This window comes from Athene cunicularia (genome assembly GCF_003259725.1).
Source record: "Athene cunicularia isolate RWA chromosome 23 unlocalized genomic scaffold, athCun1 chr23_part1, whole genome shotgun sequence".
NCBI lineage: Eukaryota > Metazoa > Chordata > Aves > Strigiformes > Strigidae > Athene > Athene cunicularia.
The window spans coordinates 4104184-4130233 of NW_020799130.1; the positions used below are offsets into that span (position 1 = coordinate 4104184).

At 44.3% G+C, this 26050-nt stretch overlaps 1 long non-coding RNA gene across 2 annotated transcripts; it reads left to right on the forward strand.

Annotated features, from left to right (window-relative positions):
* The first annotated feature begins 215 nt into the window (after window positions 1–215).
* On the forward strand, window positions 216–20835 carry LOC113488334. Of its 2 annotated transcripts, none has more exons than XR_003399905.1 (5): window positions 216–406; window positions 540–640; window positions 14746–15005; window positions 19342–19464; window positions 19623–20835. It is a non-coding gene; the product is annotated as an uncharacterized LOC113488334 (long non-coding RNA). The 2 variants fall into 2 exon arrangements; XR_003399906.1 differs by having other exon boundaries at window positions 20360–20835.
* The last annotated feature ends 5215 nt before the right edge of the window (window positions 20836–26050 follow it).

A 26050-nucleotide genomic window follows, 5' to 3' on the forward strand; every position in this document is an offset into this window, starting at 1 on the left:
CAACCAGGAAAGCCAAGAATAAGAATCTTTTTGCTTTCCTACTTGATGAAGGTTACAGTCTCCTGGTGACTTGTTTTCTTAACTTTAATATCTTTTGATATTTTCCCAGTCCTGTTACAGCCAGAGCTTTAGACACATGAAATAGCTTGTGTATTGGGAGGAGCAAAGGGCAGCTTGACCTTGTCTCTTGTCACTTTTCCGTTTGCTCAGCAGGAGACAACACACTGTGTTAAATCGCCAAAGTTTATAACAAGATGAATCAAGGTGGAGGCTGGGAAAAGAGAGAGATAAAAAGCAAGCATGTGCTTTTTGCGATTCTCCAAATAACTGAAGAAATGTGTGAACAAGGGAATATTTTGTCATTTTTTTTCACAGCAAACGTAAAGGAGATTGTGATCTTCCACAGGTAATGCTGTTAATACAGTGACTAGATGAACTAGGCTTACTTCTGATCTGAAGCACTGAGGAAGCAGGTTATATTGAGCACTGAAATTGTTTCTTATTTATTTTCCCTCCTCTTGTTTGTGTAATTTTACAAGGTGACTGCTGAAAGAAAGTTCACAGTGCAGGCTCCAGCAGAGCCACGGAAGGAGAGAGACAGGGCAACGGGAAGGGAAGGTGCTCCACGTGCAGACCTGTTGTAAGTAATAACCTCCCCAGTGTGCCTCTCCAAGTAATTAGACAGGCGTTAATTACCAATTCAGGGTTTGTACATGCTAAACGTGAACACATGCTCATGTATATAGTAATTTTGTAAAAAGGGGGTGAGAGGGAATTTAGGTGAGGTTCATAAGAGAGGAAAATATTGTTTCCATATTTTTTCCTGTGATGATCAGCATATAGTTCACAGTATATCTGTTTGAGTGCATATGCATTATACATCCTTATAGATCATATCATTGTATAATCAATACCTGGGAATCACTTAGCAAAGTGTTTTGATAGTTTCCATTTTGGAAATCAATTTTATAATTAGAATGGCGATGAAGACAAAGTCAGTTATTGTAAGGCTGAATAGAGACCAAGATAAACATGCTAAATTTATGTTACAAATACTTATGGATAATAAGTCCAGAACAATGACTATGATAAGACAATCTAACCTTCGGGACAAGATAATCAGAGATATTCCCTGAACAAACATTCATTATTCATCCAAAAATTTTTCAGTGATGAAGAATCTCCCATCAATCTGTGTAAGTTGTTTCAGTGGTTAGTTAGTGTCACTTCTGGAATAGTCCAGACTATTTTTAATGTCATTCTAATGTCATACTTCCATCTGATAGACTAATAGCCCCTAGACCAGAAGACTAACTTTTTTGTGACTAGCCAGCCTAGGAGCTCCCTGTGCTGTGCTAATGTCTGCATCACTTTGTAGTGGCTTGTGTATCATGAGCAGTTCACGTATGACTGTTTAGGAACTCCGACACTAAGGACCTTCTACCAAAATATTGTGTCCAAAAGATCCAGCTTTTGTGTCCATGAAAACTCTTCAGTGGACAAGTTGTATGACCTTGGAATGAGCTCAAAATTTAGACCTGTGCCTGGCAAATGGTGTCCAGCTTTCATTTGAGCCACTTCACGGTCTAGGTCTTGAAGGTCTTCTGTGTTTTAGAGGACTTAAAATCTACAACAAATTTCTGTTTAATTTTAATATTGTTTCTAACCAGGAATAGTAAGGGAACTATAAAAAGTCTATTTACTCAATTAAATATGGGATTTGGCTGTGAAAAAGTTACAAAACACTTGCAGTTTATTTTATTTTATTTTTCATGGTTATCATATATCAGATACTTGTAGAATTATAGAATCATAGAATGGTTTAGGTTGTAAGGAACCTTAAAGATCACCTAGTTCCAACCCCCTGCCCCGGGCAGGGACACCTTCCACCAGCCCAGGTTGCCCAAAGCCCCGTCCAACCTGGCCTTGAACCCTTCCAGGGAGGGGGCAGCCACAGCTTCTCTGGGCAACCTGGGCCAGGGCCTCAACACACTCACAGGGAAGAATTTCTTACTTAGATCTAATCTTAATCTCCCCTCTGCCAATTTAAAGCCATTATTCCTTGTCCTATCCCTACACCCCTGATGACGAGTCCCTCCCCCCTTTCCTGCAGCCCCTTTCAGCCCTGGGAGGCCGCTCTAAGGTCTCCCCGGAGCTTCTCTTCTCCAGCCAAACCCCCCAACTCTCTCAGCCTGTCCTCACAGGGGGGCTCCAGCCCCCCCAGCATCTTTGTGGCCTCCTCTGGCCCCGCTCCAGCAGGTCCGTGTCCTTCTGCTATTGGTGCCCCAGAGCTGGACCCAGCACTGCAGGGGGGTCTCCTGAGAGTGGAGCAGAGGGGGAGAATCCCCCCCTGGCCCTGCTGCCCACCCTGCTCTGGGTGCAGCCCAGGGTACTTTGATATTTGCTCTCCATGCAGCAAACTGGCAGACAAAACACAGTCAAGACTAACAGGACTGAACATGATTCAGGTGCAACTCAGCCAGGCATGCTCAGCTATATGGATTTAATTATGTCTAATACTTTGCATGCTGGGACAATAAAAGCCTTGTGCAGACAGTGGGGTTTTTTATCAACTTCGCAAATAGTGAATCAAATTGACATCTTCAACAAGTCACTTCCCTCTTTGTGATTCATACCTTGATACACCTTTCAGTAGGAATTTTCTGAAGAGGTTGTAATTTTACCATTTGCAGGAATAATAATTTGGATTACTGCAGGTGGTTATAACTTGGGACAAGATGCTGATACCCGCCCTTCCCAAATGAATGTATCTTGTTCCTCACAGAGAGCCTCATCTGCAGCTTCTGCCATGGGCTGACCCTCAGCAGACACGAATGAATTTAAATAGTAGCTCAAATGTAAGTCACTCAAGGCCCTGCTGGGATGCCATTCTGCTTGTTGATATGGCAGATGTCACCACTAGGCAGTGAAGCTTATCAGAGTGCCATCACCGAGCTCTGAGGCTCTCCATACTTCCAGCAGTTTGGATTTGGATTGGGAAATGGAGGCAAATTCCAGGGAGAGAAGATGCAGTTTTTCATGCCCATTTTCAACTTCGCAGGAAAGAATGGCTGAAATACAGAGGGCCTTGCTCAAATGTCTGTGGGTGAATATGGAAAGCGCTACTGGAAAACATCAGCCAGCACTGACCTGGACATATCAAAGCATGAATGGAAGGAGCCTTGCACTGCCCTTATGCTCTTCATTAAATTGCCTTTGCTTTGCTGAGTGTCCCTCGTGTATTTCCAAAGGGGGAGAGAGGGGGAGAGCTAGGAACAGTCACTATAAAACCAGATGTCTAAGTTACAGTCCTCATTGACTTTTGCTCCACTTACAGACAGTGGAGAGAGATATTTCAGGAAGCTATTCAGAGCTTCAAACAGTGTTATTCTGCAATGATGAACTCTCTGGGGAATGATCCACTGAGCTCCTGACTCAGATGGTGGGCGCTGGTTAGGTGATGTGGATTCCCAACCATCACAGACACCACATTGGTGCTTCAGTCTTGCAATATGTTAAAACTGAGGACAGTATTATGACAGGGCTTGCTCTCAGGAGTGTTGTTAGAGCACAGTCATTAGTGTCTCCAAATCACTCTGAGAGGAGCCATTAGAAAACTGTAAAGTGCTATTACTAAATACATTTTAAAAGAGGAAAACCAGATGCACTTGTAATCTAAAATTGCATATATCTTTGACAAAAGATCTAAATAATGAAAGGAAAGTATCCAAGAGAGAGAACCATACTGGCCAGTCTTTTGTAAAAAGTTGCAGAATGAGCTGGCTGCTAAACGCCTAGAAATATGAAGGTTGAGTACATGGATGACAAAAGCCATCACAGTTTCATGTTCTGCATCCCTAAATTATGTGGTGTTTCACAGGTAGTGAGCACCTTTTCATAAAGGAGGAAGCTATTCTTGACAATAAGCTTTAGCAGTTTTCCTGCAGTCTCATGAATTTGGAGAACACAAAACAAAAAAAAGCTCTAAAACATATTTTTTTTTTCATTGCAGAATGAAAAAAATGAGGCTACGAAGTGTATCTATCTCTCTCTATTTTTTTCCACATGAGGCCCCTGATTTAATTAGTCGAGTCACCAGAGACTTTGAAAGAAGCTTTCTTCAAAACCCTTTTCCAGACTCTCAGGGATGGAAGTAAAAATAGATTTTAAATTGGTCTTGGGGAACTGCTGTTTACTTTAGAGGTAGATTAAAAAAAAAATCTACTAATGAACACTAACGATGGCCTTGTTCCAAGTCTTTGTCAACTCAGGCAGTCCCAATTACTGCACTTTCAATCCAGCAGCACAGGGCAGCACAATCCCGGGGTCATTCCACAACCACTGATGGAGGGACTCCACGTTCACATGGGCACAATTATCACAGCGTGGTGCACTGCTGGGACATGATCAGAAGTCCCTTCCTGGTTCCAGCAGCAGTAGCAGAATGGGAGATCATAGTCTTTTCTCTGGACGCTTGCAGAAGACAAGGGCCAGGCAGACCTGCAGGTGCTGCACACTGCTGTTTGGGGGAAGTAAAACAACTTTCTCCATTGGTGACAGCTCTGTTTGAATCATACAATCACAGAATGGTTTGGCGTGGAAGGGACCTTTAAAAGTCATCTAGTCCATCCCCCTGCAGTGAGCAAGGACAATGGGGGCAATCGTCTTCTAGATGACTATTGCTTTCTGTAGCCTATTCTGTTGGCCTATTACACCTTGCATGCTCTACAGCATAACACAGAACCAGAGATAATACAGATGAGAGGTTGGATTTCTTCTCATCTGTTCTCAGGGTGGCCCAAGACTGCTGGCTGTATGGATAAATTTGCTTTAGGGACCATCTGAATCAGGTGGCGGTTGCTTCTGATGATACATAAAAGAGTTCGTCTGAGCACATTTGCTCCTGTAAGCCTGCTGTGTTGGCAAGGCACACGGGCCGAGCGGGCTGGAGGTGTGGCAGCAGTGAAGAGGAGAAGCCAAGCAGTCAGGCTCGTGGCTCTCCTGTGCTCCCCTGCCTTGCAGCACAGCCCCCAGGTCCAAATCCTTGGGTTGCTGCCCTTGCTGCACAGCCATTGCTGAACACAGCTGGGGCTCAGTATCACCTTTCAGGCCAAATAAGTAACTGCTGTCTCCTCTTGCAAGTCTTCACTTGTTTTGTAAAGAAAATCCTGCCAGCTGGTTAAAAGAGTGTTTACCCTGCTGTATTCAGCAGTGGTGCAGCCTCACCTTGAGCACTGGGACTCAGAGGTGAAGCAGGATGTGAAGGGCCTCGACTTGGTCTGGAGGAGGGCAACAGAGCTGGTGACAGGCAGGAAGGATTGTCCTCTGAGAAACTGCTGAGGACCCCGGCTTTGTCTAGTTTGGAGAAAAGGAGGCTGAGGGGTGACCTCATTGCTACCTACAGTGTCAGGGGACGTTCAGACTGGACATTAGGAAGCATTTTTACCAACTAGGCATAAGAAGGAAATTTTTTTACCATGAGGGTGGTGAAACACTGGCACAGGCTGCCCGGAGAGGTGGTAGATGCCCCATCCCTGGAGACATTCAAGGTCAGGTTGGACGGGGCTCTGAGCAACCTGATCTAGTTGAAGATGTCCCTGCCCATGGCAGGGGGGTTGGACCAGATGAGCTTTGAATGTCCCAACCCAAAATATTCTATGATTCTCTGCTGCTGGGAGAGAGGTTCTTCCTGCAGTAAGGCCGAGCGGTGGCTCCCGTAGGACAGAGGTGTGGCTGTGCTGGTGGCAGTGCTGTAGCTCTCCCCAGCCGGGCTGTGGGATGGGCAGGAGAAGCCAAGTGTGCTCCCTGCAGCCCCGCTGCCCCTGGCCCCTGGCCTGAGCTGGGGGAGGAAGGGGCATGGCCCCCCCAAGGGCTGGGAGGGGCTGCTTTGGTTGGAGTGGCCCTGGGTGCTTTAACTTGGTCAGCTCTGAAGTGTTCAGGTAGTTGGACTGTATGTTCATTGTTGGTCACTTCCAACGGAAATATTCTATTCTATTCTATTCTATTCTATTCTATTCTATTCTATTCTATTCTATTCTATTCTATTCTATTCTATTCTATTCTATTCTATTTATTCTATTCTATTCTATTCTATTCTATTCTATTCTATTCTATTCTTAATTCCATTCCATTCCATTCCATGAATGGGATCAGTTTGCTGTGCTGCAAATGAAACACCAAGCTGGAAGGCAGACCTTTTACAATTAGTCATAATCCCAAACAAATTTAGTAAAACAAGACAGCAGGATTTCAACATTATTGATAAAAATACTTGTGGGTAAGGAGAAAAGGTGTCAATTTTGTTAAAGGAGAGACTGTACAGGCAGTAATGCAGGTCCACCCTAGGCTAGATCCTCATGTAATGGCAATCCCCTCCCAGGATCCAAATTAAAATATACTCCTGCCACGTCATCCTGCTGCTCCTCAGTGCAGAGACAATGTCTTGTTTACAAGTAGGCATCCTTGTACCAGGATATTCTAGCATCCAACAAAATTTAGGGAGTATTTTACTTTTCTGCTCCTAGTGGTAAAATACTTACCCATCTATCGCAAAAATGTTCCCATAAAGTAGCAGAAGAACTGAAAAGTTCTTAATAAAACCATTAGCTGTATGCTATAGCTACAGTTACTCTTTGGGGGCCAGATGCAGATCTCAATTATAAGCTGGAATAATTTCCTGGCACTCAGAGGGCTTACACTGATGTACAACTACTAGAAGCCAGAACTTCATCATAAAGCATCATGGCCACATTAACTTTCACAATTTATACCAGTCAAGGGGTCGACTCTCAGCATTTTAGGGTTTGGCCAGGAGAGGAAGAAATGCAATTGATTGGGGGCTCCGTTTTCGAAACCAATTTCTAACTAATAAAATTTTTGCCTTCATTTTAATACATGGCCCTCTCTTGTGCCTGTGTCTGATTGAATGAAGCATTACTGTGCTGTGCAGCATCATTGCTCAGCCCTCCTGGGTCATGTAGAATGCATATTACTGCATTTACCACAATATGGGTACAACCGACCTCACTGCACAGCCTGGAGAGTGAATCTCAGAAGATGGGATGATGGCTGGGACAGGATGACTATTTAAAGCTCATCTTTTAATAAGACACTAGAATTTTGAATTCAGCCCTGGGAGAGCCATACGTACAGTGAGATTCATGGTGTTGCAGCTGTTTGGCACCACAAAGGAGAGCACTGAAGGTGTCTGCCCCAGTACTAGAGAAGGGAGGCTGCTGCGTGCAGTAAATCCGATTCCTCTGTGGCTGATAGCGGTGCAGTGACAGCAGATTCAGGGACATTAAACAACATTTGCACTGGTGGTTTCTAATCCCCTCAGTATGCAGGAGCAAGTGGAATGCTCAGGGATACCCTTTGTGCACAGTGCCCCTGGGACTGGCCTGCACTTGGGAATGAAGTGGGGACTATGGTGGAGGGTACCTGGGTGGGGAGAGTGGGTCAGTGGGTGCAATATCCTGTGGGAAGCCGGGTGGTGAAAAAGCCGAAAGCTGGATTCTAGAAAGAAACTGAAGGTTACTCTTCAAGCCTCTAATTTTGGAGACCACTAACAATTTGCCTTCCCTCTAGGGAAAGAGGGATATAGTACCAGAACTGTGACTCTAAGGGATCCTTTCCCTCAAAGCCCAATTCATGATGCCAAATCTAAGTTAAAACTTTAGCTTGGCCTGAATGAAACAACTTGTTTTCTGGTGAAGATCTATCCGAGTCAGGACTTTTGATCCTGAAAACAAAGATTTTGGAGTACATTTACTTAATTTTAAGGTTTTAATTTTGAAATTGAAAATATATCCACAAAGTGAAAAGTAATTTCAAACTGCAGAATGAAAATGTTCTATTAAAATAAAAGTAGCTTTCAAAGGGATATATCAATTTTTTTCAGGATTTTCCTGTAAGATAAAATACTGCTGCTATCAACACAATTCTGCGTGATCTCCCATCATGATGGGACTGCATATCTGGAGAGAGTTTGCCTGTGTGAAGTTTTGTCAGCTGTATCTGCACAGTAGCCATCATATCTTCATTGAGTCCTTTGAAAATCCAACCATTCATTTTGATGGAAAAATGACAACTGTGCTGTCCTGAAATGCTGATGCTTAAAGGAGAAGGATGTTCCTGGTACCTGGGCCTGACAGGAGTATTTATCATGTCTTCATGGGCTCCTGTGGGTGTGTTTGGGGGCCATACTGATACAGGAAAGACTTCTTTGTAAATGATTGCCCCACTCAAACTCTGCTCTCTTTTACCTTGTTTACAGTGCATCCGGGTTTTGTGGTTCTTTTTAATGTGAAACACCTTGAATGCATTAAACAGTGTTGACATGTGAGTCTTGTCACTTTATGAGGTGGAAAACAGTCACTGTCACCCACAAGTGAATAATAATAGAGATGAAAAATTAGCCATGAAGAGCAGGGCCTATACATTACTGTGCTAATTATAAACATTGGCACATTCATACATCAGAATTAATTTCTAATAGAAAATGGGTAATGCTCTGTTGCATTTATCACTGTGGTGAGGGATGTGCAAGCAGGGAAATCATCACCTACTGCTTTTTTAAAACAGGTGAGTCAATAGACAGGTATGTAGGATTTGTCTGCCATGATGCAATCATCAATTTTCACTTCAGGCTGTGTCTGGAGCTAGAAACCCCTGCAGGGGGCAAGCAGGACAAAAAAAAAAATTTTTAAGTCATCCTTTATCTAGATTATGTTTGTTTCAAATCACAGAAGTGTGTGCATGTGAAATCCTTACTCTGAACAGGTTGGCAGGCTGGAGAAGGGGAAATGAGTGTTTCAGCTCTGCTCTTTCCATTGTCTGGCCAAGTTAAAAATAATTATTTATGAATCTGAACCAACTTTGACAAATGTTTTCAAGCAAAAGGGAGAGAGAGAGAGAGAGAGAAAGAGAAAATAATACATAAAAATTTTAAAAGTCAGTTTCCACACTGGCAAAATGCATACTTTGCCTTGGTATGCTGAAATGATATTTTACTTTGATATTGACCTAAATTTAACTTTTCAAAAGGTTTAAAGGATACAGAAACCTCCATCCTGAAGTGATTCATGTCAGTTTAAACACAATGTACTCTCTGATCTACTAGATTGTTCTTGACACTTTTCTCATTCCATCTAGAATGGAAGCAACAAAACTGAAATTTTGGGTGTGCTCTTAGCTGGCTGTACCATGGAGACAGCAACTTCCAGGCTCAGCCTCTCTTCCTGGCTGACAACTATTAACATCATTAATTTCTTTCAGAGGTTTCTTCTTAGGACAGGAACAGCAGATGGCTAAAGGCCAGGATTTGTCTTCCACGGGAACATTGTGCTGATGTGGAATTACCAAGCTTATGTGTACTAAGAGGTGAAGGGCTGAGTGCAGGACCCAGTCTTCTGGATCAGAAGAATGCTGCAATAATAAAAATGGTAACAATCCTCTTAACCCTGAATTTGACATTATTAGTTATTTTCTAGTGAGTGATAAAAGTGAAACAAGAGAGAGAAAGGGCATTAGAATGAACTGGTGCAGGTTTCCCTTTATCAAGCCGACATACTGCTTAAAGGTAATTACTGGAGCCAGCTGGAAATGCTTACTTGAAAATGCATTTTGACTAAAACTCAAGGTTCTTACTGTATTTTTTCTTTGAAAAAAAAAAAAAAAAACCAACAACAAAAAACCAAACCTTAGTTTCAATCAGTGATGCAGGCGAAGTCTGATTGAAGCTAAGGCTTATTTTTTCAGCACAACTGCAGATCTCCAGAGCAGACCAAAAAAGCAAAAATAAGAGATCTCCTTTAGAACAACATTGGGATCTGACTAGTGGTTTTGGAAAACCTTCCTGATCCCCAGCATAGACAAGATTGAAGTGGAGAAGATACGCTTGGAGGGGAGGGAGAACTGGCTGCAGTGGGGGACCCTGAGCACCCCCAGATGGAAGCAGTTCTTTGGATGTGTGTGGCAATGATTCATGTTTCAGCCCTGGAAGAAGGGTACCCCACCAAAGGGTGATGATACATTTGCTGTCAGGCAAGTGCTCTTTCATCACTACATGTGATTTAAATTAATCACTTTCTCACATATCCTGAGGCAAACCTGTTCCCAACGTAGAAATGGAGCCTTAAGTCAGGGCCTACCTGCAATAACTGACACCCCTCACTCAAACGGGGATTCGGGACGTACAAGCAAGCAGTGGAGAAAAAAACAACAGGGAATTACAGGTGAGAACTGCTGGTAGAGGTCGCCAGGCTATATTAACCACTTCTGTCTGACAGTAAAACTCAAAGTATCATCATGATTTTCAGGTCAGAGCCTGTGGGGTGGGTTTCTACCTCTTCTGATGTTAACGAAAACAATTCCATTGCACGTAGCTGCCAAATAATCGCTGGAGGTGTATTTTTAATAATAACTGGAAAAAATATAACAGCTCGGATTCAGAAGGGGAAACATCTCATTGTCATTTGATGTAATTCCTGCATTCCCCAAACTTGCACCCCTTGTGTAGACACTATGAGAAGACTGCTTAAAAACAGCCGCCTTGATCCTTGTTCCTGGGGACAGAAACACGATGGCAGACACCAAATGAGATTTGTTAAAACCTGGAAGGTGCATCTCACTTTGCAGCTTGGCCTACTCAGAGCCAAAGGTTTGACCAAAGACCTCCAGTGGTTCCTTTCAACTTAAATAATTCAGTGATTCAAAATGTAAATGTGTTGAGGTATTTTACTTAAATGCAGTTGGAACCAAACTGAGTCCATACATGGACTGGGTCCTTCATCATTAAAGCAGCAGATAACCTCATATTGAGCAGCCTTTCTCTTTTATCCTGTATTTTTTTAAATTCTATTTTGGTGCTGATGCTTAAGTGAGATCAAAGGGGTGTGAGAAACTCCCAGCTTCTCAGAGCTCCAGTATTTCCCCTGCTTGCAGGCCCAGGCTGGCCTGAGTAGAACACAGACTGGAGATGTATTTCATCAGGAAGTCACTGAGACAAAAAAAACATGTCATGATGCCTAGCCAAGTCTGAGACAAGCTAGAACCTCATTCAGCAGTTCTTAAGATTTAATATTTTTTAGAATTGCACAGAGAAAGATTGTTTGTCTTTGTGGGGAACTTTTGGTATTTAAAAAAAATCTACTGTGTAAGGATGAAAAACATGAGGGTTTAATGCTCCCTGTATGAGGAAAATCAGCCCTGACCTGGCTAGAAAACCTCAGCTGAAAGGCCCAGGCGTTATGAAGTCAGCAGATGGACTGACTCCTCACAGGCTATATGGTCCAAGCATTCAGAAAGTCCAAGCAGCTCATCGCTGGGGAGCCATGAGATGGTCGTGGAAGGCACTGGACCAGCTGAGCAGCACTTTTATATTGCAACAAATTGGCAGGCCCTTGCAGACATTTACTAAGGCGTTGTTTTGGACTAGGTCCAGTACCAAAGCCCAGACGCAGTTTTAATCATACAGCATCAGTAAGAAAGCTGTTATTCAGCACGTTGTCCAAACCTCTCCCTGGATGGGACACTGCGGTGAAGGCGAGGAGGAGTTTGGTCTTCTCTGCATGGTAGTATGATAATTGTGATGTATTGGCGTGGCTGACCACACTGCAGCAAGTGAATCTGAAAAAATCTCCCTTTGTACTGCTCTTCCACCAAGGCCCTTGATATTGTAAATACCTAGGTGAGAGCTATCTCATCAATCTGATATACTCATGTCTCATCCATCTGCCCTATACAAAGTCTCTGATCCTTGACCCTGATTTCCTTTCATCACTGCCTGTGCTTACAAGATAGCAGCTATCTCTTTTCAACATTGATCTCTTACACTGCCCATAAAGGGTTTGCTTGCTAACATCTTCAAAATGCTGAAAGGAGACTGGGAGAAACACCGACAAGTTGCAAATGCTCTCCGTATTCTGCAAGAGCAAGACAGTCCTTTTTATTTTTTCCCCAGGCTGCAGGAGTGCAGTTCTGGAAACATCACGTCGGAGCAGGAGGCTCTCATGGTATAAGAAGTCTGAATTCCACAAAAAAAAAGCTCTCATCATTACACGCTTGAGCAGATCCGGGAACAAGAAAAAACTCCGCATGAATATTCTGGCAAGTACCAGAAGGGCAAGATTGATGCTGCCTTCACCCTCCCTGGCTTCTCATCACCCGTGTAATTAACACTCACCAACCCATGATAGATGGGAAATTCAGTGCAAATTTTGAATACTAAACAGGGAGTGTGGGTAGGTGCCTCCTCCTCCTCCAAATTGACCTACTTAAAGGTATTCTCTGATGACCTGGGTAAATAGGAGCTTCTTGAGTCAGAGACAGGATAATGAGGTACGTATCAACAAGCTTTATCGATCTGTACTGCCTGGGTAACCACAAAGCCCTGGTAAAAGCTTCAAATCCCCTCTCCCAGCATGCAGTGGAATCAAGATAAAACTCAAAAGGGATTGTCTGCAGACAGCACCTTCTTTGTTTGTTTAAAGCCCTGATCAGGAATCTGCAAGAGTATTTCAAATGAAGGGAAACAGAGACGTTCAAACCTTCCCATGAGCTGTGCATTAGGAATGGAGTCAGAGGCACAAGACAGGCTGTCAACTAAAGTCCTTGTCTTTAGTGCAGGAAGGGAGATTTCAGGAAGAAGGTGGTTTACCAGGTGGAGTAGGCTCAGCAAGTGTGCAGCGGCTCAGATGGCAGCACAGAGGTGCTGTGCAGATTTTGGATCCAAGCGATGAAACAGAGGGCTTCAGGGTGGCAGCACTGCATACAACTTTGGCTAGCTTTCACTTTTTTTTTTTTTTTTTTTTCCTGCAAATATTTCAGACCAATGCTAAGATCTCAACAGATTTTAAAGTGTAGAAACCTAGAGTGAGTTGATCCAAGACTTCTTCAAAGTGCTCTGTAAGAAAGAACAACAAAAAAGAAGTATTTGTAAACTACAGCAGGAGAGTTGAGAAAGAAGATGCCATAACACATGAGCAGTATAAATGTTCAACTACTAAAACAAACAGTGGAAGATTCTCCATCTTTGGCAATTTCAAATGAAAATGTGGCAATTATCTGGAAGATGCTAGTCAGGCATCTGTCAGATGTCCGTTGTTTGGCCCAAAATAGAACTATACAAGAAACCAGACTTACCTCAAAGCCTACATTACCATCGCTGTTTGATTTCAGTCTGTCTGGGAACTTACAAGGTCTGCAAGCAAGAATTTCTGAGCAATTCTGAAGACACAAGAACATATGAATAGGGAATTAACCCACAGTTCTCCCAGCCCAGTTTCTCCATATGGGTTGTTTATGTGGGGCCCAGACCTTTTCTACAGGCTGTGTCCTAGTGGCAGCACGAGTAAAAATGACAAAGTGTCAAGACTAAATCAAGCTGTTACTGCTCCTCCAAGACATATTTCTACCCTTGGATTTGAATCTTTCTATAGCTGCAGCAAACCATATGAAATGTCTAACAGATGTGAACTTATCAGGGTTCCAGCATCCTTCGTGGAATATGTCCCTTTGTACAAATTACAAAATGCTCCATCTGTGCTAACTGGATTGAAATGTCAGCCCCACAGTTGGTGTAAGCCTAACAGTATTTGTGTTTAACAATTTCACAAATACATTAGATTAGCAATTATCCTGTTCTGGTTTTAAATTCTAATTTCACCTTTTTTCTTACTGCTGCAGGATGCAATATTAATGTACTGTTAAATCAAATACTCCATTAACAGCACCAGAGATAAATATTGAATTAATGGAATAATGCAGGTTAATAGTAGATTCATAGGATAATGCTGGAGAATACTGTGTATGAATTATGCTAGCAGCTGAATCACTGACCCTTGTTGTGCCCTTACTGCAGGTACAATAAAAATAGCCAGAAAAATACTAAGCTATCTGAGATTTAAATATTTACTGCGAGTAGGTAATAGGTCATGGATGTGGACAGATGCTTAGATGAAGCTAGGACAAGCCATAAGCACTGAATTCTTCAGGCTCTGCCTTCCTGCTGAGAAGTAACAGAATCCACTGGTTGCTGCTGCTGTATAAATGCTCATTTTCCACCCCAGAATCCTCTGTCTCCTTCAGCCCTGTCCAGGGCTGAGGCACTTGATTTGTAGTTCCTCACAAAGGCATCTCGTTAAGGCTGCATGAACCTTTTCAAAGCAGTGGCCAATCAAAAAACCCAATCTTTTTAGCAAAAAAAATAACAACTCACACATTCCCTTCAAAAATGGCCCAAAGCAGAGACCTGCTCAAGCCCGGCACAGCCCCACGGTTGCTGGCTGCAGCCAACCTCTCATTGACTTCTGAGCAGCGGGTCTCGCCCCGCGCTAACAAGAGCTGGAGCGAAGGCTGGTCTGCAGCTCTGAGCATGACTGACATGCCAGACAGATTTAATTTCCTGCTTCGACCAGCCAGAGCTCCCCAGCCCATCCGCTTTCTGGTGCTGAGCGACTGGTCGGGCACAGCCCAGCCCTGATGTGCTGGCTTACTAAGGGGACAGCATCGGTCGTGGTGCACGGGACTGTCCCCATCTGCCTGTGACAGAACCCAAGGGCAAGCAGAGTCCACCACCAAATAAAAAGCAAGAAGCCTACCAGGACATTCTTTTTAGCTGTCCCCATGGCTCTGTCCTTAATTTTCTGTTTTGTCAAGTCTGTCTTCTCAGTTCCTATATTTTTATGCATGGCTTCGAGTAGGAAACTCATCCTGAATTTGTTTCTTTTTTCTCTTTTCTTCCAGGAAATGTATGTGTGCAAACTCCCCCTAATTTATGTAAATACGGAGGCGGAAGAGTTTCACTTCATTGTTACAAATTAAAAGTTCCCTGACATTTCCAATTAGCTGGAGAGAAAAGCAACGCAACTATAAATACATCACAAAGCCAGCAAGTCTGCTCTGGCATAAACAGCACGCTCCCATCGCGACACCAAACGGTGAGGCTCCAAGGCGTGCTTGTTGCAGCAGAGATTAATGGCACGGTGGCCGGTTGCCCTGGGAAGGTAAGAGAGAACTTGTGGCAGGGAATGGCTGAAAACATGGACAAAGAAACTACCATTAGTAGTTTCAGCCCAACTCAGTGTTGCCCCTCTTGGCTGATCTGAGGCTTAAGCTGGGGAGAGGAGTATGTTTAGTATATCAGCATGGTGATGTTTGACAGGGTCCTGGCTTCTGCAAGACAGTGTTGGTGAAACGCCCTTTCCTGTGATCTGCAAAGCTGCTGCTGTCAGGGTCAAGCTTGCTGTAAACATCTCTGTCAACAAGACAGGCAACTGCATTGAAGCAAAAAAATGGAGGGAGGTGGATGGAATCCTGAAGTGAGGGCAGGAATAGGAGCACTGTCTTTCCAGAGTAGCCCATCGTCCCTGGTTTATCCCTTCCCTTAAAATCCCATCTGGTCTGCATAGGGAGGCTCCAGAAAAGGATAGAAAGATGGAAACGTCTCCTTTGCCCTGTGGTCTCTCCATACAGGAACCTGTCCTTATCATGGAGGAAAGGCACTATGTGTGGGGGAGAGCCCAAAGGGTAGCACAGTCTGTGACAACCAAACTCTGAAGAAATTTATGTCCCCCTGTCCACCCCAGAATAAAAAGGGTGCAGGAGTCCTGTTGGCACTGCAGGGTGATACACGCTGCAGTTCTCCCTCTGCCCTCTTGCCTGAATGTCTTCTACACTGGATCTGCCCATCTGGCTCTGAGAGTCACAGCTATGGCTGGGGGGGTCCGAGTAAAGTGAGCAACAGGCACAGGCCTTCAGGTGAGCGGTGTAAATCTAATCCTATATGGTGATTTTAACTGCATTTAGACTTTTTGAAGTGGTACTGTGAAACATCTCCTACCTGGCTGCCTGGCTTGGAGCTCTCTCTGCCTTCCCCTGGGCGTTAGGATGCTGAGGAATGGGCACTGCAGTGCTTGGCATCGCCTCCCAACGCTCCTTCAAATGCAATCCCACCATGGAAATGTGCAGAGGTGATGTTCACACCCTCCCAGGTCGTTTCACAGCGGAGGGCACCCTGGCTTTTGGTGGTGGATGTCTAAAATTCCAGCGACATCATTTCCCATTTTACAAATTCATCAGGCTGCAGACACAGTCGGGTACAATGTGTTCAGACATCTAGCGCAAGGAAAACTAATAATAATACTGATACTTTTTATTGGCTTCACACACCATAGCTTGTACTTCTCCTCCCCAGGGCCAGATAAAAGTTTTGTGGTGTTGTTTAAGAAAAAGCCCATTTTGGCAACATAGCTGGCAGAAATATTGAGAGCTTCATTTCTTCCCCTTCCCCCTCTCTTCCTCCTCTTGTAATCTTTGATAAGGAAAAAAGTGTTCTCAAAAAAAGGTATGCTAATTAACAATTAATTCTTTTATCTTATAGTGCCGAGACTGTAAGACCTGAAGAAGATGTAGAATAAAATTAGTGGTAATTAGCTTTTTAGAGCATTAAATAAACAGTGACATGAACGATGGAGAATTAATGTTATGCATTTATTTTTAACAATATTTATACAGGCAGTTTTTGAACAAGGCCCTGTGGCATTAGCTTTTACTAATACAGGCAAAACAGCAATGAGAAATAATTACATTTAGTCTGCATTAAGACAGCCCTACGCAAATCAAAGGAATAATGAAGAGAAGCCTGTTAATAGGGTTTTTGGAGACTCTATACTTGAATATAATATTTGGGCTTTGTATTCCTCTGAAGAATTCAGAAATTACCACCCTCCATCATTTCAAGCCACAGGCATGTAACTGCAGTAAATATCAGTGGTACGAACCAGAGCCGCCAGCCAAGGTGCAGGTTTCCAAGGTGGTGATTTGGGCTCTGCTGTTTCCTTCAAGACTCCCTCACAGGAACCAGTGGGCAGAGAAGGCTGCTCGGCTGCATCTCCCACGGCTCCTCCACAGCCCAGCCACAGCCTTGCAAAATGGGGCATAACTCAATGTTTCTCTCTCCAACCCCTGTTGGAACACCTAAGTGAGGTGTCCTGATTTCCAGAAAGGTTCGTGCTGTCCCATGTCGATGAAACGTGCAGAAAGGCTCAGGATCGTGTATTTCAGCACTGACAAAACCATTTTTCTGACTGAATGTATTTATTCTTTGGTACTGCTATTTTGGTCTTTTGGGGCACCTCTGGGAGCTGGTCTTCACCCAGATAACCCCCTTGGCGTGTGCTAACTGCCATCCAAACCACTTCATTAGTGAGCCCTCTGCATCCACATGCTCCACTTTCCAGGCTCGTTGACACAGATGAAGTCTCCCTCATCCGGACATTCGTAACACTCAGGCAGCAAGGGACAGAGAAAACAAAAATCTGGCTTCTAATCAGCTGAAACACCCACGGATCATCCATCTTCTGTTATCGCTCCAGCAAATGTAGGAGAAGAAAATGGGAAGATATGTAAAACCTTGTTTGTGTTACACAGTTTTACTGCTAATAGGGTGTGCTAATTAAGAAAGGAGCCTTAGCAGATGAATCCTTGAAACAGTTTTTAATTAACACTCTCTCCAAAGTCAGAATTGGGGGGGGAGAGAGAGGAACAGGGGGAAGGGTCCTCCTCGGGCTCCCCCAGCCCAGCGCCCGCTGTGCGTGCTGACTCCCAGCCTGCTTCAAAAGCGCCTGTTTTAATTACAGGAGAGAAGGCATCAGTGACAGTCTTCAATCAGGCATTTAATGAATAGCTGACAGGGCGCTTAATGCAATCAGTCCATTGTCGTTTCAATGAAATGACAGCAGGATGTATATTAATATCGCAGCGTTCATCCCAGAGATCCGGCCGGGAATGCTGAAACCTCCCATCAAGGTTTTGCAGGGCTGGGTCACCGCTCTCTGCTCTCTATCAGGTGTAAATCACAGTCGTGCCAGCTCTCTAGCCTGTGGGTGACCCACACCACGGCAGGGACGCCCCTGGGGGACTGTGGCTGTGGGTGACCAGCATTTGAGTGGAGGAAAACCAGTAACAAGCAAAGAGCAGCATCAACCCCCACTGCCTACAGGCTTAATGGGGTGGGGGGGAGAGGGGGAAAGCGTTTGGTTTTAGCTGAGCCCTGGGGAATGGGAGTTAATGTGTTTTCTTAAGTGTTTTTTGATTGCCTTCTCTCTTTTTTTTTTTTTTTTCCCCTCAATACCCAAATCAGGCATCAGAAGTTGGTGTTAATTGGCAAGAAATTAAATTAAGCAAAAATTCCCCAAGTTGAGACTGTTTTGCCTGCAGCACGCTGACGCGGAGCATGTGCTGGGCTGTTGCTGTGTCCTCCACCCCACACAGTCCTGTCTTCCCTTGGTTCTCAGCTCACATACGGAGGGTGGGAGCTGGTTGTTACCACTCTATTTACCCATTTGCTCCTTTGGTTCACATGCTGGGAACATTCGTGGGCTCCAGGGTTTGCCCGTACAGATTGGATTAGAAGGTAGTGATTAAGGTTGTAATGTCTGACAGTAGTTTCTGTACATAATCACACCTTCTAAAGCTGATCACTCCTGTTAGCGTTTAACTCCATGATGTAACCATCGGTCTGTGTGCTGTTGGTAGTGAAAAGGTCCAACTACCAACACCCCCCACCCCATCGCCTTCGGTAACCCCATCCAAAGACCATAGCAGGAACCAAGTCTGCATTATATCATTCCTTCCTGCGAGCAGGGAAACCAAGAGCTTAAAATAAACAGAACTTTCTTGGGATGGAAAAACAACAAAATAAGAACTCAGGGTGACTGCATTTATATGTTAACAATCCTCATCAAGACATTTCTCCACTCTCCTTTTCTTGGAGGGGAAATTTTATTCCCTGATGGACAGCCTGGAAGATGATGATACTCCCCTTGCAGAATGATTGCAAGGTAGACAATGACAGGTCAAACCTTTGCCAGTCTCTTGACAACACTAATGGGACTGCCAAGAGGGCACAAGAGTGTTATTTTCTCTCCACAGTCCATTCAGAGCCGGCCTTCCTGTGGAGACAGCCCCAGAGCCCTAGTTAGGCTTTAGTGGTTATGATGACTGTGGTGTGGCTGCTTGTCCTTTATCTTCAGACCCACCTGTCTCACTCCCATCTGGATCATTTGGTGGTAATTACAGTCCTGTGACCTGTTAGGCTCCTGCGACATATAAAGACCGATTCCTTCCGACAAGATAGAGGTCACAAAACACTCAAATCATGTTCATTTATGGGATCATTCAGGGAAACAGAGCTGTAGGTGAGGCTCAGAGGTATCACAAATAGAAATCAGATGGCAAAAGCAGGCAGCTAGAGAAGCCTCTTCTTAGAAGAAATGCTGAGAGAATTACTGGGTGTCACTCAGGTCCTTGAACTTAATCAACTCTGTATTTTTTTAGCAGCCACAGCCTGAGGAGGAGAAATTTAAATGCTGTGTCCAGTCCTGATCTTGAACAGCCATATTTAGCAATATTTGATAAAAGTTGCTGTGGAGAGACTGAAAACCACTGTGCTCCCACACACAGGTCAGACTGAAAGACTCCTTCTGAGAGTAAAATGTTTCCTGAACCCTTGATCCCTTCCTTGATCCCTCTCTACAGAAGTTTTTAATTTCTCTTACTACATTTTTCTGATTTACTTTCTTCCTGCATATTTAAGTTTATTTCCTATCTCCCACCTGCAGCTGAGCGGCTGCACTTCTGCCAAGGCCGAACATAAAATTAGGAAAGGAGAGATCAGCTGATAAGCAGTTGCTGTTCATTATGGGAAATTACAGCTTTCATGTCATGATAAACGCCTGTCAGCTCCAAACCAGAGACCTGTTGCATCCAAATACCTTGCCTAAGTGGGTGGATAGTCTTAAATGCACTCCAAACCATTCCTCTTTCTAGCAGCAATTGCTGCTGCTGTTCTCGGTGTCTGGGGACAGACAGTGGCACAGGGAGGGCGGGCAGGACACGCTCTCCTCTGCTCTGCTTCCCCTGCGACCGCCAGTGCCTGCTATGGCAGCACCAAGAGGTGACTTTCTCTAAACCACCACAGCACATTCACCAGTGAACAGCAACCACCCCGAGGTTCGTCCTCATCCAGGGGAGCAAAATTTTCGTTGCAGAGATGGAAGATGGCCACTGAATTGAATACAGTGGGCAAGTTCTGGAAGGTGCACTGCCTTTCCAAGGCTGAACGTGCATGCTGCTCCTAATAGCTCTGCCAGAAGCATTTCTGTCACTAGGCTTTGGTTTGTGTTACAAAGGGTGTCCCCTTTTACAGGCATGGCAAATGGAGGCAAGAGGCACATGAAGCAGCCTGAGAACACTAGATTAGGGAAAAATGAGTGATGTAACCCAAGCCCCGGAGTCCCATTCTGTGTCCAAGTACTAAAAGGGCTTTGCCATCCTTGCCTCTTTCATTTATTACCAGTGTATTGTGTTCCTGCAAGAGAGTCCTATTTCAGAAGAATCATCCATCTGAAGACAATCACCTCTGTTGGGGTCTCCCAGGCCATTGTCCATCCTAATGCAGAAGTTATACTCTGGCAGGCCAAGACGATGCTTTCCATTGAAAGGGCTCAAACCAATGAATTTCTGATTAAGACTAAACTGTGATGCATGAAAGTTTTGCTTGTGTTTGTTTCCCAAGGACTCCTCAGTTGTTTTCCCTGGCCCTCTTTGTCTAGACAAAAGTAAAACGCTCCCTGTATAACTCACTGATGGCAGACTCAGAGCCTTCGGTGGGCATTTGGGCAAACTAAGGTGAGGGAAACTCCAACAGGTCACAGAGGTACCATCTAGGGAGGATGATCTCACCGATTTAGGAAGAAGACACCTGGACTTCACAGCACATGCTCTGGAAAGAGCAGACACCATGAAGAAGACCATGTACTTTATCCCTCGACCACCAAAAACCCTCACTCGTTTTTACTACATGTGCTTGGACTATGTAAATTAATTCTGGGAACTTGTGATCATGACACACCTTTCCAGGAAATCTAATGAATATGTATGATCTGTGTGTATGTAAACTAATGTCCCTTGCTAGTTCTTGGCAGTCCTTATGGTGGAGGATCCCCAGGGTGACCCCAGTGCTGCTGATAAAGAATCTCTGCGTAACAGTTCTGTTGGACTCTGACTGTTGAGTTCACTTCTCTGTTTCACCATGGACCAGTTCAAAGCAAAGGTGGCAGGAGTGATGGTATGGTTGCATGCCCCATGAGTACTTGAGTTCTAAGGTTTATTTAGAACACCTGTGCCTTATATCCTGTGCCACTGCATCTGAGAGGAGGGCAGTGACCAGTTTATATAGTCAAACATGCTTACTTGCGATATCCTACCCTCCATCACAGTTTACATCAAGCTGCGCTGTAAGAGGGATGGAAACTGCCACCTTGTCAGGGCATTTTTCCTGCCCTCTTGTAACAAAAGAGCTTTTGAATGTCAGAGAGTTTGAATGTCAGAGCTTTTGAATGTCAGATCTTTTGAATGTCTCTTGTAAGAATTTCATAATCAGAACAATGTTGTTGGCCGATTTTACAAAGAGGAAGACACCTGTGGAGAGCTGGGGAAAATCACTGGTTTAGGTGTTTGGATGTCACATCTAGCACGAAGCCTCACAGCTTTTCCACCCCCACTCAGGGATTTTTGCCAAACCGCATTTTTGGGCTTCTCACAGTTCCTGTTTTATACGAGGGATGAGAGGGACCCGCCGGGGAGGAGTGGGTACCAGTGCTGTAGATATTCATCAAGGAACAACAGGACGTAGAGCACAAATTAGGTAACTCCAAATTTCATACAACCTGTATCAGCAATGGAGCAAAATCGCATGAGCTCCAAAGTACCCAGCTCAAATCTGGGGAGGGCTGAACACTGAGGCCACGATTTCTCCCCAGCTATAGAGCATCGCCCCCACTGCAGAGATGCCTGAGGGACAGGGACACAGGCACAGCATGGATCATTCACATCTGGCAAGGCTCCCCGCTCTGGACAGACACGCTGCATGCCTGGCTTCCCAGATTTTGGCCAGTGTCTCTTGTTCACACACTGGGGCAGAAATAAACAGAACATTGTCAAAAACAAAGCCCCAGGTGATGTTGGGAAACATCAGTTGCCTCTGACATAATGTAAACCAGCCCAGCATCCCCAGGATGCTTGCCTGTACGTTGTGGAGCTTGCACAGTATTTGAGAGAGAGCAGACAGTATGCCAGGAGGTGTAGCTGTTGCTATGGCTCCCTAATTACCTTCTTCGAGGTTACCATAGAGAAAAGCCCAGAGCTGTCTTTAGAAACAATAGCACTTCAACTTTGTTCACATGGACATTTCAGTTTTTATATAAAACTTTACATGAGCCAGCAACTGAGCCTTCAGCCCACTGCGGAGCAGGCAGGATTTTATCACTGCAGATACTAAACAAGTATTTCAACATTTGTTTCTCTATTTCATAGAGCACTGAAACAACAATATTTTGGGAGGTGGGGTGGGTTGCTTGATTGGCTAGCTAGTGAGTTATTTGTTTTATGAGTTTTATTTTTTTTCCCATTGAGAGGCCAGAAAAGTTGAGAGTTCTATCTGGAAAGAGACAGTAACAGTTTGGATGTTCAGCTGGATAAGGGAGATAAGTCTCTGCTGCAAGGCTCAGTTATAGAAATTCCTGGACCACAGAAGACACAGACTCCAGTGCAGGCATTCAAGAGGTCCTAGGGACCCCCTAGTCTTTTGCCTCAGTCACAGTTAGCTGAAAAGAGAACAGCCTGGTCTTAGATTATGGGGCAGTCAGGCTCTGTTTACTGTTTCTGGCTGAAATAAGAGAGGTATTGTAGGTCCAAGAAATTTTTACTTACAGAAAAGAAAAGATGCATTCCCTTATATAGCTTAGGTTTGAACAAAACCACATTTCCAAACAAGAAGCTGCTTGGAAGAGCCATGGCTTCACCCCACACTATCCACTGCTTTAGAGCTTCTTAGGAGGGCAGGGGATGAGGTAATATATATAAAAGCTGCTTATAGTCATGGCACTGCAAAGTGGCTTTTTTGGTGGAAATATCTTACATCTACTGCACTAAAAATCCTTTTGGATTGCACAAGGGGCATAAACAGTCATAGCACTTAGAAGAGAGAGCCAGGTGCCATCAGTGATCCCTTGGTAATGGGTGGGTTTGTTGTGCAGGTCCTTGGGTAGGAAGGGAATTGAAGATGACACCTGAGACCAGATGACTGTGGTATTTTACAAAAGGCATCTTGGGATGAGTAAGCACTTCACCCGGAGTCAGAGGCTGCCTCCCCACATCGCTGTACCCTTCCATGGGCTGACAAACCCAGGTCCTGAGTTCCAAAACTGTCGTAAAGGTTGGCACCAGGATAAGGTAGTCACGCAGTCTCCATCTCTACACCTCACCACCTCAAGAGAAGGTGGCATGAGTGACCTTGGAAAGTGTTGAGATTGCTCAGCAAGGGACTTTCCTCACAGGTAGGTATTTGCAGCGCCGGCCTCTGGTGCAGACCCGGTTGGTAGAGTCAGCGCTGCCTGGGGGGTGTTTTATCTGTTTTGAAATAGATGTCTACACTGGTTAGAAGAATTGCTCCTCACAGTGCCGGTCTCCCTTCACTGACTTTGAAAGGAGTCTGTAGGGTCTATTTCAGCTGTAGCAGCACACTTCACTGATTTCTAGCTAAGTGAGATGAATCCTATCCTGAAGTTAATTGCTACCTCTAATTCTTTTTTTTTTCTTTTAGTGTCTAAAGTGACTGTGTATCTTAGTGTTGAGGCAAACATGGAAAATTCACCATTTAACCTCGTTAATACCTAAAAAATACCACTGACTCTGGAAACTTTGAGGGACATAGATACGTTTCAGCATTTTGAAAAAAAGCAAGATGAGGGTGGCCACAGAGTTAGCAATGGGCTAAGAATTGAGAAGTGATTCCCACGGGGGATCACCTCCCACAGCTTCCTGCAGAAGGAAATTCAGAAAACTCTCTTTTCTGTTGCAGTGATATACATAACTTTTCACAACACTGTCAGAAAGACAGAGAATGCCATACCCACTTTTTGGCATCAATAATATAATAGTTTATTAATTCTGCAGCAGCAGAAGTTAATTGGCTGGGGATAAATTATGAACGTAGCAGGAGGCAAGGGAGGTCTGTATTCCTCTAGCTCACAATAAATGAAATTGAGTATTATTAATACATAGCAAGATTAAAGCAATTTCCCTCTGATTCATGGCTCCTGCTTTCTCTAAAGACAAATGAGGCAGACAGAATTGTCTGTTTCTGCTTTCAAGTCTCAAGTATTTCCATCAGATTTGCACTTGCTTTCTGTCCTAATGAAGAGAGGACAAACATTTTCTACTACCACCTAAACCCAGCCATAGGTGGTCAGAGTAGAAGGAAACCCACTGGGCAATCATGGCATAGTTTTGTGAAAACTTGCTATAACGTTTTAACTTAGCTGATCCATTTTTCATCTAAGGATAAATAATAAAATTTCTCGTGTTAGCATTTTATATAATCTATTTTTTTTTTTAAATGAGGGAAAAAAAAAAAAAAAAGAAAAAAGCCCTCGATAGGGATCAAGCTGACTTAACGACTGCTAGTGAATAAAAGAGTATTGGTGCTGTTTTACCCAGTGTGCTGGCATTGAAATGCTAAATAACCTGCAAACAAGCGACGGTTCCAAGATGCCCTACTAAGAGAGGTCATTAGCCCTTGCAGAAATAAAAGGAGCAATTCAGTTTGCGAACAGGCTAGAAAAGTTGGAAAACATAAGACCAAGGAGACCACAGGGGAAGCCAAGAAACAACTGCAGAGTCCCCTCTGCCAAAAGGAATGCATCGTATGGGGAGAGACCTTCCTTAAAAAGGGGCAAGGATGACAGCACAGGAGAGGGGCTGGGTTTTCAACAGTGGAAATACGATAAATTATCCAGGTTTCCCAGAATAATCCATGGCTTCTAGAGCAGTGGGAGGTAGTGAGGGACCACTTGCAGATGAAAGCAGATGTGAGGATATCAGGGACTGCTGGTGATTCAGCTAGGTCAATGGTCCTTTTCACCTGGGCTTGATAATAATGCGTTCATTTTGCTCACTATTTGAGAGAGATTATGGACATACTGCCACGAATTAGGTGGCCCTGGTTTAGAGAGCGTGGCAATGTCTCCCCCTAGTAGCCACCCTGGTAATGAAAATTGCCTCTGACTTGCTGTGTTTGAGTAGGTGAATTTTCCATTTCCCCGTTAATAGAGAACACTGGCTTTCACCCTGAGGATATTTGGTTTGATTCATGCTGTCTGTACATCTCCTGTATGGCTCGCTGCACCAATGTATCTCTCACTGCAGTGCATAATAATGCATAGCAGTAGTCCTGGGCACTGAAGGGAAAATGTACATTGTGTGAGGATCCAGCTCCATCTGTCCTGGGCTTACTGTTTTTTACATAAGTAAACGTGAGAACAAGGGAAATGTGAGTCATTCCACTCTGATTCAGAAGCATTTTACACCCTGCCTGCATGAATGGAAATGCCCCAAAAGAGCATCAGACAACAGAAGATCTACCAACCAGCCCACCAGCTATATGAATGCATGTGTCAGGTTCTCTCTCCATGTACTTTTTCGTAATACTTCACCCCAATTTCCTTTTCATAGCTCTGCAATGGCTGGGTGCTCAAAAGCTAGTCATTTTTTCCCCTCAATGATACCAATTGTTCTAATAGAAGCTATTACCTCTCCCTGCAAACCTTGTCTCCATGGAATCCTTAGACCATCATGGTCAAAGCACCACTACCATTTTCCCCTCTTGCACATCCATCTCATTAGCACTCTTCCATCATTCAGGTGCCTCACCACATTGTCCTCCAGAAGACTTCCAACAGCCCTTATCCACAGACCTGTCTGCCCCCACTTTCTACTGGCTCATACCATGTATTTCCCTGTCACATTTCTCTCCTCAATAGCCCATGAAAAGAGTCGGATGTATGACCTCTACTACAGTACCGCATGCAAGAGTCTGCTCCCATACCTGCAGTCTCTAACTTTCCCTCTATAACCCCCCCACACCTTCCCCCCTGGATTTTGCAAGGTCCCTTGGTGGCCTGTCACATGCCCAGAAGTAAGTGAGCAG